This window comes from Lipotes vexillifer, unplaced genomic scaffold (genome assembly GCF_000442215.2).
Source record: "Lipotes vexillifer unplaced genomic scaffold, Lipotes_vexillifer_v1.1 scaffold1055, whole genome shotgun sequence".
NCBI lineage: Eukaryota > Metazoa > Chordata > Mammalia > Artiodactyla > Lipotidae > Lipotes > Lipotes vexillifer.
The window spans coordinates 1,050,059-1,066,200 of record NW_006785407.1 but is presented as its reverse complement, the minus strand read 5'-3'; the positions used below and the strand labels follow the sequence as shown (position 1 = coordinate 1,066,200).

Genomic DNA, 16,142 nt, shown 5'->3' with positions numbered 1-16,142 from the left:
TTCCTGCTGTTTTGCAGGTGAAGAAAGAATGCTCATAAACCTTTGGATTTGTAGCTATGTATTAGCAGACCTAGGGCACCAAAGTTCTTAACAACTTACGTTTTTTCTTATTGCAAAAGATTACATGTTTGTCGTAGGGAGTTTAGAAAATACTGACAAAAAGAAAGAAAAATACCCATAAACCCAATATGCAGAAATAACAGCTTTTACCATCTTTGCCTTGTAGTCTCTTTACTTGGCGTATATTTGTGTTGTGATACGATATCATACTATCTTTACTTTTTTATAGCTGGCTTCCTTTTTCATTTAATGATTCATGAACTTTCTGTGCCATAGAATAACCTGTGCTGTTCATTTTAATGGCTGCCGAATCATTTGTAGCAACATTTGCCCAGTTATCTCTCACAGTTCTTGAGTGCTTACCTAAGCACTGCGCTGAGCTCGTCAAAAGAGTTATCTTTTAAATATCGTAATAGCCCAGTGAGATGTAGGTTCTATATATTATTATTCAATTTATGGTTGAGGACATGACACAGAGAGTTTCTAGGGCGTGTAGTTTTAACTGTCCCAGTCATGCGTATACTAGAAAGCAGTATGTTTGCTGTCTGGTGAACTGTTTTTGTCAACATTCTTGTTCATGAACACCAAAAAACGATGGAAATGAAGCAGCCGTGTTGGGCAGGTGGGTCATGTTACTGTTTTGGTGATGGCGTGTTTGTGTTGAGCTGGTAGAACAAACCGTACTTGAGAACTCGCTGGCTGCAGCAGCAGAGCATGGTGGACCGGAGCACAGACTTGGTTGCCGGATTGCCTGGATTCCCATCCTGGTTCTACCACCTTCTGTATATGCCGCCTCCGTGTCTCATTTTCTTCATCTGTGAGGTCATCTGCCTTACGGTGTTGTGAGGGTTTTATGTTCAGTAACTACTAGCTGTCATTATTGTGAGCTAAAGTTTTCTTTCTCACTACTTGCCTTAAATTTCAAAGTAGAATTAAATAATTATATCATTGACTGTACCCTTATTAATTGGTGCCCCTCCTTTCAGGACACTGAGTCTTGAGTCACATAGTTACCAAGGTATGGAGTTGGGACTGCAGCCTGGGTCCGTCCTGTCTGGCTTATCCGTTTCTTGTAGCTCTTCCCCTTTCTTCTTCTCACTCTGTTTATTGCCATCATAGTTACTTTTTCTCTGGGTCTTTCTTTCCTCACCCCCGCTCCCTTTCCTTTTGCCTTTACCTCTCTTTCCTTTCTTCTACCTCCTCTTCGCATCCCCTTTTTCATTCCTCCCTTCCATTCCTCCCTTATTTCTCCTTCATTCTTTCCATTGACTCGCAACTTCAGTGACTCCATAGGCGGGTATTGCGTTAGATGATCGATAAGCCCTTGCTCGTCTCCAGTAGGAACCACAGAGATGAGCAGGCAGTCCCATCTTGTGTGGTAGAGCTGGGGTGGAGGGGAGGGGTGGGGGCTTCTGTGGGTGCCCACAGGAGGGGATTGAGCAGACCTGGGCTTGGGAAGACTTCTGGAACAAGTGACATTTGGGCGATGGCTTGAAGGCTGAGTCAGGGAGACCAGTATTTCAAACTCATTTGTCAATCATAATAGTGTATTGGTCTCTGAGTATTTTCAAGAGATTTTTAAAATTAATTAGATTGGCCAGGTTTATTTTAAAAGCTTTCCAAGGAAATATGAACTGACGCATTATTTCTTTCTCTCTGCAACAAGCAAAGGCTGCCCGAATCATACGATTCACTTTAGAACTGCAGTGAAAGTTGAACTCATCTTTTTAATTAACATCACTGATAATATTTTCGTTTTTCTGCTTATCTTTTGCTGTGTGACAACCACCCCAAAGCTTAGTGTTATGAAAGCGTCCATTTTATTGTGCTCACGGTTCTGTGGGTAGAGTAACCACTGTTGTCTTTAGTGATGGTAGCCATGGTCATGAGCTATTATATGGATATGATTCTTTAAATATTATCCTAGGCTCAAAATAACCAACTACTATTGTTATAGTCTTATTTTTTATAATTGTAAATTTAGTACCAGGCAACCTTCTGACCAACTGGTAATAAATTGAGGGTTCCCATGAGAGAACTGCTCACAGAACTCAGGAACACACTTTACTTATGTTTATCACTTAAGTTACCTCATTAGTGTCAATTGAGGTGTGATTGATAGGGGGTCCTTATGAATAAAAAAGACACTTCTATCAGATAACTCCAAGGGTTTTAGGAGCTCTGTGTCAGGAACCCTGGACAAAACCCAAATATATTTCTTATGTTAAAAAGCAAAATTCAGCCAAGTAAATTTGAAGATTTGATTGGCTTTATTTATGAATCAGGCAGCATTACATCTAGCGACCAGAAGGGTGCTTCGAGTGGTTGTGCAAAAATGGAAGGGATTTTATAGGAAAAAGGGTGGAGTAAGGGAGCTATTAGCAAAAAAAAAGAAAGGATTATTTTTTTGACCAGACATCTTTTTTTATGGGGGTGGGGAGGGATGACAGGAGTTTTATCATGCAGATTACCTCTTCCTCTGGGGGATTGTAGAGGGCCTACTTGATGGGTTACTTTATTGGTTTGACCAGAAAATTCTAGGCTGTTCAATTAAAACTACATTTCTGGGAGAGGTTGGAACTGCAGTGAAGTAACGTATAAAATATAGGTTTGCCATCATGGGCTTTTAGCATGCGACTGACACCATTTGGGGCCTGTGGTTTTCTTTCTAATACTTACTACACCCTGATGAGCATTATCAAATACTAGCAAAGATATGAGGAGATGGCAGCTTTCTTACAAGGCTGGTGTGAGTGTAAATTGTCTCAATCCCTATGTGGAAGTAATTTGTTAATACACTCAGACTGAGCTTGGTTATATCCTTGACCCAAACAAATGCACTTTTGGGAGTAGACTTTAGAGAAGTTCCTGCAAATAAACATGAGAAGTTCTGCAGAAAGACTTGTGTCACTCATTGTGATTTCCTTTCATAATACGCAAGTGGGTAACCACAGACGGGAAAGTTCTAAGCAATATGTATCGTAGTGGTTGTCTGAGATAGGGGAGGCCTGAGGAGGGGGCCTAGGGATGTAGGACAAAGGTGAGGTCACCACTGCCCACAATGTTTTCTTTCTTTGTACTGATGGACCTTAGATGTGTTTAAAATTATTTTATTTGACTTTTGCATTTTCCTGATTTTGTTTCCCTGGGAATATTAAAGATACTTTTGTTTTCAAAATATTAACTTCTGCTTTTAGAAGCTGTGCTAAATATTAAATATATAACAATGTTATGATATCTAGGTAAAGATGGTTAGCTCTTTATTACCTAAAAAATACCAGCTATGTGACATCCTGACAGATGTAACCTACCATTTCAGCTCTTGAATTAACTCACTGACCAGGCTTGATTTCATACTTTGATGAGTAACAGAATTTAACTGTGGTGTTACTTCGGATCATATTTTTTGGATAATGGTAAATAACTATCAAACTACAGCAATTAAGATTTTGATAAATTTTGGACCGTAATGTGTAGCTACCCATGTGTAGCTGTTTCTCCTTAAGGCTGGTTTAAGGAGAGATAAACTATCTCATCCTTAAATTTTTGTTCTTTTTAATTAGCAGAAGGAAGCAAATCCAGTTCATCTCATAGTTTTAAGTAGGTTAAATAAGAATGAAGACACCCAGGCCAAAGCCCTTTTCAGGGTGAATCGGCCTCGTAATCATTATCAGCCCCATTTTGCAGGAGTAATGTAATACTGTAAGAGCCAGATTACAGAGATAGTAATCTGTAATCTGGCATATCCACGTGTGCATATACACACACGTATGCATATACATATACACACATTAATCTCCCTATCATTAGCAAATATCTCAGGGTGTGTGTGTGTATGTAAATGTGTGTGATTTTTTTGCTAGCATAGTGAGATTAGCAAGTTTTATTTTTTTTAATATAATACTGCTATAAAATTGATCTGGTAAAATGGTTATAAATCAGATTCAACCTGTATAGTAAGAGAAATATTCTTTGTGAACTAGAGTGGACTTAAATCTATATTTCAGCTCTTTAATCCAAAATCAGCCTGATTTTTCAAGGTTCTAATTTAGATTTCCAGTCTACCCATCTACATGTAGGCTCACTATTCCAGCCAGGCTCTCTTCTTTTCTGCTTTTGTGTCTTTCTGTATGTTTATTCTATGGCTTAAAATATTCTCTTGCCTTCCTTGCTACCCTCATTTAAGATGAATCCATTCTTCAAGGCATTCAGTCAAGTACCTGGTCTTTTTTAAAGCTTCCGCATATCAGTTAGTCCACTGTAATCTGTCTTTCATGGCACTCAGCATGTTAACCTTTCCTTAGTCAGACAGCCCTGCCCTGTGAGCAGCTTGACAGGCGTAAAGGTGGTTGATGGCACAAACATGGGTTAGGATCCCTGTCCCGACATGTCTCATCTGTCTGGCCATCCATGTTCTGCGGGAATCTCCATCACAGTGTTGTTGCGAAGATGATGACAATTTCTGTAAGCCCTTACCTCATAAATGGGTAAAGCAGTGTTTGAATAGAGCAGGCTTTTCCCAAATGTGGTGTCATTCTAGCCAGGTTGAATCCGAGACACTGGGAGTGGGCCCAGGAATCTGCATTGTAGCAAGAATCTGAGTGATTCTTTTTTTTTTTTTTTTAACATCTTTATTGGGGTATAATTGCTTTACAGTGGTGTGTTAGTTTCTGCTTTATAACAGAGTGAGTCAGTTATACATATATATATGTCCCCATATCTCTTCCCTCTTTGTCTCCCTCCCTCCCACCCTCCCTATCCCACCCCTCCAGACAGCCACAAAGAACCGAGCCGGTTTCCCTGTGCCATGCGGCTGCTTCCCACTGGCTATCTACCTTACGTTTGTTAGTATATATATGTCCATGTCTCTCTCTCGCCCTAACACACCTCACCCTTCCCCCTCCCCATATCTTCAAGTCTGTTCTCCAGTAGGTCTCTGTCTTTATTCCTGTTTTACCCCTAGGTTCTTCATAACATTTTTTTTTTCTTAAATTCCATATATATGTGTTAGCATACGGTATTTGTCCTTCTCTTTCTGACTTACTTCACTCTGTATGACAGACTCTAGATCTATCCACCTCATTACAAATAGCTCAATTTCGTTTCTTTTTATGGCTGAGTAATATTCCATTGTATATATGTGCCACATCTTCTTTATCCATTCATCCGACGACGGGCACTTAGGTTGTTTCCATCTCCGGGCTATTGTAAATAGAGCTGCAATGAACATTTTGGTACATGACTCTTTCTGAATTCTGGTTTCCTCAGGGTATATACCTAGTAGTGGGATTGCTGGGTCATATGGTAGTTCTATTTGTAGTTTTTTAAGGAACCTCCATACTGTTCTCCATAGTGGCTGAACCAATTCACATTCCCACCAGCAGTGCAAGAGTGTTCCCTTTTCTCCACACCCTCTCCAGCATTTATTGTTTCTAGATTTTTTGATGATGGCCATTCTGACTGGTGTGAGATGATATCTCATTGTAGTTTTGATTTGCATTTCTCTAATGATTAATGATGTTGAGCATTCTTTCATGTGTTTGTTGGCAGTCTGTATATCTTCTTTGGAGAAATGTCTATTTAGGTCTTCTGCCCATTTTTGGATTGGGTTGTTTATTTTTTTGTTATTGAGCTGCATGAGCTGCCTGTAAATTTTAGAGATTAATCCTTTGTCAGTTGATTCATTTGCAAATATTTTCTCCCATTCTGAGGGCTGTCTTTTGGTCTTGTTTATGGTTTCCTTTGCTGTGCAAAAGCTTTGAAGTTTCATTAGGTCCCATTTGTTTATTTTTGTTTTTATCTCCATTACTCTAGGAGATGGGTCAAGAAGGATCTTGCTGTGATTTATGTCATAGAGTGTTCTGCCTATGTTTTCCTCTAAGAGTTTGATAGTTTCTGGCCTTACATTTAGGTCTTTAATCCATTTTGAGCTTATTTTTGTGTATGGTGTTAGGGAGTGATCTAATCTCATACTTTTACATGTACCTGTCCAATTTTCCCAGCACCACTTATTGAAGAGGCTGTCCTTTCTCCACTGTATATTCCTGCCACCTTTATCAAAGATAAGGTGACCATATGTGCATGGGTTTATCTCTGGGCATTCTATCCTATTCCATTGATCTGTCTTTCTGTTTTTGTGCCAGTACCATACTGTCTTGATTACTGTAGCTTTGTAGTATAGTCTGAAGTCAGGCAGCCTGATTCCTCCAGCTCCATTTTTTGTTCTCAAGATTGCTTTGGCTATTCGGGGTCTTTTGTGTTTCCATACAAATTGTGAAATTTTTTGTTCTAGTTCTGTGAAAAATGCCAGTGGTAGTTTGATAGGGATTGCATTGAATCTATAGATTGCTTTGGGAAGTAGAGTCATTTTCACAATGTTGATTCTTCCAATCCAAGAACATGGTATATCTCTCCATCTGTTTGTATCATCTTTAATTTCTTTCATCAGTGTCTTATAATTTTCTGCATACAGGTCTTTTGTCTCCTTAGGTAGGTTTATTCCTAGATATTTTATTCTTTTTGTTGCAAATGATTAATGATGTTGAGCATTCTTTCATGTGTTTGTTGGCAGTCTGTATATCTTCTTTGGAGAAATGTCTATTTAGGTCTTCTGCCCATTTTTGGATTGGGTTGTTTATTTTTTTGTTATTGAGCTGCATGAGCTGCCTGTAAATTTTAGAGATTAATCCTTTGTCAGTTGATTCATTTGCAAATATTTTCTCCCATTCTGAGGGCTGTCTTTTGGTCTTGTTTATGGTTTCCTTTGCTGTGCAAAAGCTTTGAAGTTTCATTAGGTCCCATTTGTTTATTTTTGTTTTTATCTCCATTACTCTAGGAGATGGGTCAAGAAGGATCTTGCTGTGATTTATGTCATAGAGTGTTCTGCCTATGTTTTCCTCTAAGAGTTTGATAGTTTCTGGCCTTACATTTAGGTCTTTAATCCATTTTGAGCTTATTTTTGTGTATGGTGTTAGGGAGTGATCTAATCTCATACTTTTACATGTACCTGTCCAGTTTTCCCAGCACCACTTATTGAAGGGGCTGTCCTTTCTCCACTGTATATTCCTGCCACCTTTATCAAAGATAAGGTGACCATATGTGCATGGGTTTATCTCTGGGCTTTCTATCCTATTCCATTGATCTATCTTTCTGTTTTTGTGCCAGTACCATACTGTCTTGATTACTGTAGCTTTGTAGTATAGTCTGAAGTCAGGCAGCCTGATTCCTCCAGCTCCATTTTTTGTTCTCAAGATTGCTTTGGCTATTCGGGGTCTTTTGTGTTTCCATACAAATTGTGAAATTTTTTGTTCTAGTTCTGTGAAAAATGCCAGTGGTAGTTTGATAGGGATTGCATTGAATCTATAGATTGCTTTGGGGAGTAGAGTCATTTTCACAATGTTGATTCTTCCAATCCAAGAACATGGTATATCTCTCCATCTGTTTGTATCATCTTTAATTTCTTTCATCAGTGTCTTATAATTTTCTGCATACAGGTCTTTTGTCTCCTTAGGTAGGTTTATTCCTAGATATTTTATTCTTTTTGTTGCAATGGTAAATGGGAGTGTTTTCTTGATTTCACTTTCAGATTTTTCATCGTTAGTATATAGGAATGCCAGAGATTTCTGTGCATTAATTTTGTATCCTGCTACTTTACCAAATTCATTGATTAGCTCTAGTAGTTTTCTGGTAGCATCTTTAGGATTCTCTATGTATAGTATCATGTCATCTGCAAACAGTGACAGCTTTACTTCTTCTTTTCCGATTTGGATTCCTTTTATTTCCTTTTCTTCTCTGATTGCTGTGGCTAAAACTTCCAAAACTATGTTGAATAAGAGTGGTGAGAGTGGGCAACCTTGTCTTGTTCCTGACCTTAGTGGAAATGCTTTCAGTTTTTCGCCATTGAGGATGATGTTGGCTGTGGGCTTGTCATATACGGCCTTTATTATATTGAGGAAAGTTCCCTCTACACCTACTTTCTGCAGGGTTTTTATCATAAATGGGTGTTGAATTTTGTCAAAAGCTTTCTCTGCATCTATTGAGATGATCATATGGTTTTTCTCCTTCAATTTGTTAATATGGTTAATCACATTGATAGATTTGCGTATATTGAAGAATCCTTGCATTCCTGGAATAAACCCCACTTGATCATGGTGTATGATCCTTTTAATGTGCTGTTGGATTCTGTTTGCTAGTATTTTGTTGAGGATTTTTGCATCTATGTTCATCAGTGATATTGGCCTGTAGTTTTCTTTCTTTGTGACATCCTTGTCTGGTTTTGGTATCAAGGTGATGGTGGCCTCGTAGAATGAGTTTGGGAGTGTTCCTCCCTCTGCTATATTTTGGAAGAGTTTGAGAACGATAGGTGTTAGCTCTTCTCTAAATGTTTGATAGAATTCGCCTGTGAAACCGTCTGGTCCTGGGCTTTGTTGGAAGATTTTTAATCACAGTTTCAGTTTCATTAGTTGTGATTGGTCTGTTCATATTTTCTATTTCTTCCTGCTTCAGTCTTGGAAGGTTATACCTTTCTAAGAATTTGTCCGTTTCTTCCAGGTTGTCCATTTTATTGGCACATAGTTGCTTGTAGTAATCGCTCATGATCCTTTGTGTTTCTGCAGTGTCAGTCGTTACTTTACTTCTCCTTTTTCATTTCTGATTCTATTGATTTGAGTCTTCTCCCTTATTTTCTTGATGAGTCTGGCTAATGGTTTATCAATTTTGTTAATCTTCTCAAAGAACCAGCTTTTAGTTTTATTGATCTTTGCTATTGTTTCCTTCATTTCTTTTTCATTTATTTCTGATCTGATTTTTATGATTTCTTTCCTTCTGCTAACTCTGGGGTTTTTTTGTTCTTCTTTCTCTAATTGCTTGAGGTGCAAGGTTAGGTTGTTTATTCGAGATGTTTCCTGCTTCTTAAGGTGGGCTTGTATTGCTATAAACTTCCCTCTTAGAACTGCTTTTGCTGCATCCCATAGGTTTTGGGTCGTTGTATCTCCATTGTCATTTGTTTCTAGGTATTTTTTAATTTCCTCTTTGATTTCTTCAGTGATCACTTCGTTATTAAGTAGTGTATTGTTTAGCCTCCATGTGTTTGTATTTTTTACTGCTCTTTTCCTATAATTGATATCTAGTCTCATGGCGTTGTGGTCGGAAAAGATACTTGATATAATTTCAATTTTCTTAAATTTACCAAGGCTTGATTTGTGACCCAAGATATGATCTATCCTGGAGAATGTTCCATGAGCACTTGAGAAAAATGTGTATTCTGTTGTTTTTGGATGGAGTGTCCTATAAATATCAATTAAGTCCATCCTGTTTAATGTATCATTTAAAGCTTGTGTTTCCTTATTTATTTTCATTTTGGATGATCTGTCCATTGGTGAAAGTGGGGTGTTGAAGTCCCCTACTATGAATGTGTTACTGTCGATTTCCCCTTTTATGGCTGCTAGTTTTTGCCTTATGTATTGAGGTGCTCCTATGTTGGGTGCATAAATATTTACAATTGTTATATCTTCTTCTTGGATCGATCCCTTAATCATTATGTAGTGTCCTTCTTTGTCTCTTCTGATAGTCCTTATTTTAAAGTCTATTTTGTCTGATATGAGAATTGCTACTCCAGCTTTCTTTTGGTTTCCATTTGCATGGAATATCTTTTTCCATCCCCTTACTTTCAGTCTGTATGTGTCTCTAGGTCTGAAGTGGGTCTCTTGTAGACAGCATATATATGGGTCTTGTTTTTGTATCCATTCAGCCAATCTGTGTCTTTTGGTGGGAGCATTTAGTCCATTTACATTTAAGGTAATTATCGATATGTATGTTCCTATTCCCATTTTCTAAATTGTTTTGGGTTCGTTATTATAGGACTTTTCCTTCTCTTGTGTTTTTGTCTAGAGAAGTTCCTTTAGCATTTGTTGTAAAGCTGGTTTGGTGGTGCTGAACTCTCTCAGCTTTTGCTTGTCTGTAAAGGTTTTAATTTCTCCATCAAATCTGAATGAGATCCTTGCTGGGTAGAGTAATCTTGGTTGCAGGTTTTTCTCCTTCATCACTTTCAGTATGTCCTGCCACTCCCTTCTGGCTTGTAGAGTTTCTGCTGAGAGATCAGCTGTTAACCTTATGGGGATTCCCTTGTGTGTTATTTGTTGTTTTTCCCTTGCTGCTTTTAATATGCTTTCTTTGTATTTAGTTTTTGACAGTTTGATTAATATGTGTCTTGGCGTATTTCTCCTTGAATTTATCCTGTATGGGACTCTCTGTGCTTCCTGGACTTGATTAACGATTTCCTTTCCCATATTAGGGAAGTTTTCAACTATAATCTCTTCAAATATTTTCTCAGTCCCTTTCTTTTTCTCTTCTTCTTCTGGAACCCCTATAATTCGAATGTTGGTGCGTTTAATGTTGTCCCAGAGGTCTCTGAGACTGTCCTCAGTTCTTTTCATTCTTTTTTCTTTATTCTGCTCTGCAGTAGTTATTTCCACTATTTTATCTTCCAGGTCACTTATCCGTTCTTCTGCCTCATTTATTCTGCTATTGATCCCATCTAGAGTATTTTTCATTTCATTTATTGTGTTGTTCATCATTGTCTGTTTCATCTTTATTTCTTCTAGGTCCTTGTTAACTGCTTCTTGCATTTTGTCCATTCTATTTCCAAGATTTTGGATCATCTTTACTATCATTATTCTGAACTCTTTTTCAGGTAGACTGCCTATTTCCTCTTCATTTGTTAGGTCTGGTGGGTTTTTATCCTGCTCCTTCATCTGCTGTGTGTTTTTCTGTCTTCTCATTTTGCTTATCTTACTGTGATTGGGTTCACCTTTTTGCAGGCTGCAAGTTCGTAGCTCCCGTTGTTTTTGATGTCTGTCTCCAGTGGCTAAGGTTGGTTCAGTGGGTTGTGTAGGCTTCCTGGTGGAGGGGACTAGTGGCTGTGTTGTGGTGTATGAGGCTAGATCTTGTCTCTCTAGTGGGCAGGTCCACGTCTGGTGGTGTGTTTTGGGGTGTCTGTGGACTTATTATGATTTTAGGCAGCCTCTCTGCTAGTGGGTGGGGTTGTGTTCCTGTTTTGCTATATGGTTGGCATAGGTTGTCCAGCACTGTAGCTTGCTGGTCGTTGAGTGAAGCTGGGTGCTGGTGTTGAGATGGAGATCTCTGGGAGATTTTCACCGTTTGATATTATGTGGGGCTGGGAGGTCTCTTCTTGACGAGTGTTCTGAAGTTGGCTCTCCCACCTCAGAGGCAGAGTCCTGACTCCTGGCTGGAGCAGCAAGAGCCTTTCATCCACTCGGTATTTGTGACTACCTGTGTACTTCCATGATGATGCCCTTCTAATTATCAGAAGAGTCTCTTTCCTGATATTATATTCTTCTTGAGGGCCAGCACTTGCTCATCTCTGTACCTCCAATGCTTGAAAAATAGCTGATGCTTCTTAAATGTCTTGAAAAGACATCATAGAGACTTGAGGTGTAGGTTGGCCTCCTCAGTTCTTCATGGCCGGCCAATTAGCTGTTCCTTCCCTGTTCTCAGTTTGTCAAGTCAGAGGGTCCGCGTAAGACGGTAAACGCACAAAGTAATCCACCTTGCTAACTCTGAAGTGCCGCTAAACCCCCTGAGTGATCCTTAATGTTTACTGAAGTTTGAGAACCTTGAATTAGAAGATCTCTGAGTCCCTTCAGATTGTTGACATTGATAGCCTGGCACGTCCCTGCTCTAAAGATCATCTCACATTTAAAGTAAAGCGCAGATACCTGTTCCTGCTTTCTCATTTGAGAGATCGAGGAGGGCCAGTGTTTTGAATTTGACATACATGTATGGAAGAATGTAAGAATTGTGAGGACTTGATAAAAAATACATTTTATACATACTCTAAAGCACTGTTTCTAGGTGTGAATTGCGGGGAATTCAGCTGACCGTCTTATGTCTGTTTAAACAAGTGAACCATATTGCTTGTCATTTGTTTGCGTTCAGTTTCCTGATACGTTTTTCTGTTCTTTTCCTTTCACGTTTCTCTGATTTGGCCGGAGTTATTGGTGATTGGCCAAAGGAAACAGTAACTTCTTGGAAGGTTTGTTTTAACAGTACTACAAAGTCGTACCACTTAATTTATAGCCACTTGAGAGCTCAGATGTTCATTAGTCTTAAGTCATTATGAACTAGTTTTGTAGTACTGTAATTAGATCTTGTATAAAACATTCTATATACTTTTGATCCATTCTCCTTTACAGAAACTCTGTATTTGACTTCCTGTTCATTGCAGAGGGATTTAGTATTAACAGAAAACTAAACAAACAAAGATTGGTATTTTCTTTTTGCACAGTAGCTAGACTGGGGCTTAAGTCTATTTTAAATTTAAATTATGTCATTTTAATGATGTACCTATTTCCATTTGTGTGTTTTTTTAAAAAACAACTTGGTTTTTTGTTTTGGAAAAAAAAAAATAGCTTCTTTGTCCCGTCTTCCTCCTTTCCCCATTTGCTTTCCTTTACACACATTGTAGGTCCAAAGACTGAACCAAAATTTTGAATACAGAATTTCAGAAAATTGTGTAATATACCATTTTTTATGCTGTAAGATAGGCCTCACAATATTTGTGTATAATCTACAAAAATTAGGTTTCTAAGCTTGCTAAAATTCGATTCTGTTTATACAGAAAAATGGAATTGTGGCATTTCCCCGCTTAAGTCCTTTTAATTGTTGGAATAGAGATCAAGGCTCAGAAGCTTCATCTCTTGATATTTTCATGCTTTGACTATTAGCTGTGTGGTAAATTTAGCATAGATTTGGACTTAAAGTTCGTAGCTCTGTCTTCTGTGTTGTTCAGGTCATCCCAGCTACTCTCAGTTCACCCTTTGTTTCCCTTAGGACCTTTAAATCATGGGTTAGAAGAACATTTATAATTTATATAAGGAAAGTAATACTTTTTCACTGTTCGCTTTTAAGTTATAAATTATATGCAGACGTTCTTTGGCCTTGGTCACTAATGCTACCCTACATTCATTTTGTAAAGTCTTCTTAGAATCCTAAACCCTAAGCTAACAAAATAGTTTTTTGTTACATAAGTTTTTGATTTCTCTGACTCAGAACCATGTGGATGCACGTATTAGTTAAACAGCATTCTTTCCTAGGCCTGCATTGCCTCTCTTCTGCACACTTTTCTTGGATATTCTTGTGTACTCTCCTGGTATTAAACAACATCTGTATATACTGATAATTTCCAAATTGATATCTCTGGATTTCTCTCCTGAGCTCAAGACTCATATATTAGTTACCCACAGACATCTCTACATGAATGTCCCCTAGGCACCTCCAATTCAATATATTACAAAACAAACTCATTATCTTTATCTCCAATCTTACTCCCTGATACCATGTATATATCATTTTGCATTTCATAGTAAGAAAGTATAGTATGATTTGATATCTTGAAGCATAAAATATAATAGTGTTAAATTTGGAAGTACTTGTTAGCTTTGCTTTCAAATAACCATTGCTTTACTAAGTAGAAATGAGTGATATATATGTGCTATATTAATAAAAGTGTAGAGAACACAGTTAAACAAAACAGCAAAGAGGAGGCAAAGGGCTGGCCTGGACACATTTTTTATAAATGAGGATTGGTAAGTATTTGTAGCTAGAAACAATAAAACTGTGAAGAAATTCCTTTTTTAAAAAACTCGACTTTTTAAAAAATTTAAAAAAAATTTTATTGAGATTTCAGATGTATGACATAGTGATTCACAATTTTTAAAGGTTACATTTCATTTATAGTTATTTTAAAATATTGGCTATATTCCCTGTGTTGTATAGTATGTTGTTGTAGCTTATTTATTTTATTTTTTAATTTTTTTTGGTACGCGGGCCCCTCACTGTTGTGGCCTCTCCCATTGCGGAGCGCAGGCTCCGGACGCGCAGGCTCAGCGGCCACGGCTCACGGGCCCAGCCGCTCCGCGGCATGTGGGATCTTCCCGGACCGGTGCACGAACCCATGTCCCCTGCATTGGCAGGCGGACTCTCAACCACTGCGCCACCAGGGAAGCCCTAGCTTATTTATTTTATACCTAGTAATTTGTATCTCATCCCCTAAACCTATCTTGTCCCTCCCCGCTTCCTTTTCCCCACTGGTAACCATTAGTTCTCTGTATCTGTGAGTCTGCTTCTTTTTTGTTATATTCACTAGTTTGCTGTATTTTTTAGATTCCACATATAAGTGATATCACACAGTATTTGTCTTTCTCTGTCTGACTTATTTCACTTAGCATAATACCCTCCAGCTCTATCCATGTTACTGCAAATGGTGAAATTTCATTTTTTTTTATGGCTGAGTAGTATTCCATTGTATGTATTGATATGTATGTATACACACACACATACACACACACACTTTACATCTTCTTTATCCATTTATCTGTTGATGGACAGTGAGGTTGATTCTGTGTCTCGGCATTTGTAAATAATGCTGCTGTGAATATCAGGGTGCATGTATCATTTTGAATTAGTGTTTTGGGGTTTTTTTTGGATATGTATATCCAGGAGTGGAATTATTGGGTCAAATGGTAGTTCTATTTTTAGTTCTTTGAGAAACCTTCTATAGTGGCTGTACCAATTTACATTCCCACCAGCAGTGTATGAGGATTCCTTTTTCTCCACCTCCTTGCCAACGCTTGTTATTTGTCCTGTTTCTGATGATAGCCATTCTGAGTGAAGAAATTTCCTGAATGGACCGTGTAAAATGTTTTAAGACATTTAGAAGTAAAGTAGATTAAAACTACAGATAAAAGTTCTATTGTTTAAAAAATATTGCTAATTTAAAAGATAATAGTAATAATAGTTTTATATTAAAATATAACACAAATCCTTACAGATAGTAAAATCCTCTTTGATGGATCATAAAAGGAATTGAATATAATGTAAATCAGGTTGGAAGTGCTCTTGGAAATACTTGTTTTAAAATCCTTATTTTAAAACACTTAATTTAAATTGATTTGGAAATACATTGGTTTTAAACAAATTTTCTTTGGTGAATTGATTTTGGGTATGTTAGTCTGTAACCGTATAAATGTACTCTATTTCATCAAATCTAAAGGCATACTATAATATTATATGCTAAGAAAAAAATGCTTATAATTGATGACACTGTGTTCTTACACTTAGAATTTTTAATTTTTAAAGAACTCTTTTATACTTCTTGATATTTAGATAATAGATTTTTAAAAACCATTTATTACTATTGTGCATATATATATAAAGGAAAATGTAGATGAAATGTATTAGTGAATATATTCCTAAAAGTTATTTATATCACCATAATTATAAAACATATTCTAATTTCAGAGAAGTTAAAATACAAAATGTGTGTCCTAGATTCAATGAGACAGTATACCTTGAGTGTAGAGGGGACGTGGGGACAGTGCTGTAGGCTTGGGCATCATCAGTGTATGACGTGGGTGTGAAGGAGGTCACCCAGGGAGAGGGAAGGTGAGGCAGAAGAGACCTAAGAGAAGGGCTTTGAGAAGCATTAACTTTTTAATGGAGTGAGCCAAGTTCCCAGGAGAGAATTTGAAGAGGAGGGACTCAGAAGGTAGAAGAGAACCCTGAGAGTGCTGTGTGTAGAAAGCAAGAGACTGAAGGGGTTTCAGTGAGGTAGGGTGGTTCCTAGTGTCAGAAATGCCAAACAGGAAGGAAGGTATGTGTTCATCTCAAAGCTTGGGAGTTAAGTTAATAGGACCTTTTACAGTTACGTGAAGGGAAAGTGGGATGTTTACTTTCTTTGCATTAATTTTGAATGACTATGTGCCAGTATAATAAACTAGGCAACTTATACTAAATTAGGCTATACGTCTTCAGTTTTCTTAATGTTAAATTTAAAATGTTATTGTTCACCTGCTTGTGGCCAAGAAGAAATCAAGGAATAGAATAAATTAAGGTAAACATTTTTGCTTATCTGCCTTTCAGTGTTTTATGAGAATAATCTTAAGGTGCCTTAAGTGGTCTTTCCTCAATCTACTTGATTTTACGAGTGAGAAAAGTAACCCAGAAAACTTAACTGATTTGCTCTAAGTTGATACTTCAGTTCATGGCAAAGGCAGGAAGTGGAC

At 37.6% G+C, this 16,142-nt stretch overlaps 1 protein-coding gene across 1 annotated transcript in view; it reads left to right on the top strand.

Moving 5' to 3' along the window:
- MAP3K4 (mitogen-activated protein kinase kinase kinase 4) overlaps positions 1-16,142 on the top strand; it is a 121,905-nt gene that overhangs the window by 37,306 nt on the left and 68,457 nt on the right. The gene's annotated exons all lie outside the window — the stretch shown is intronic.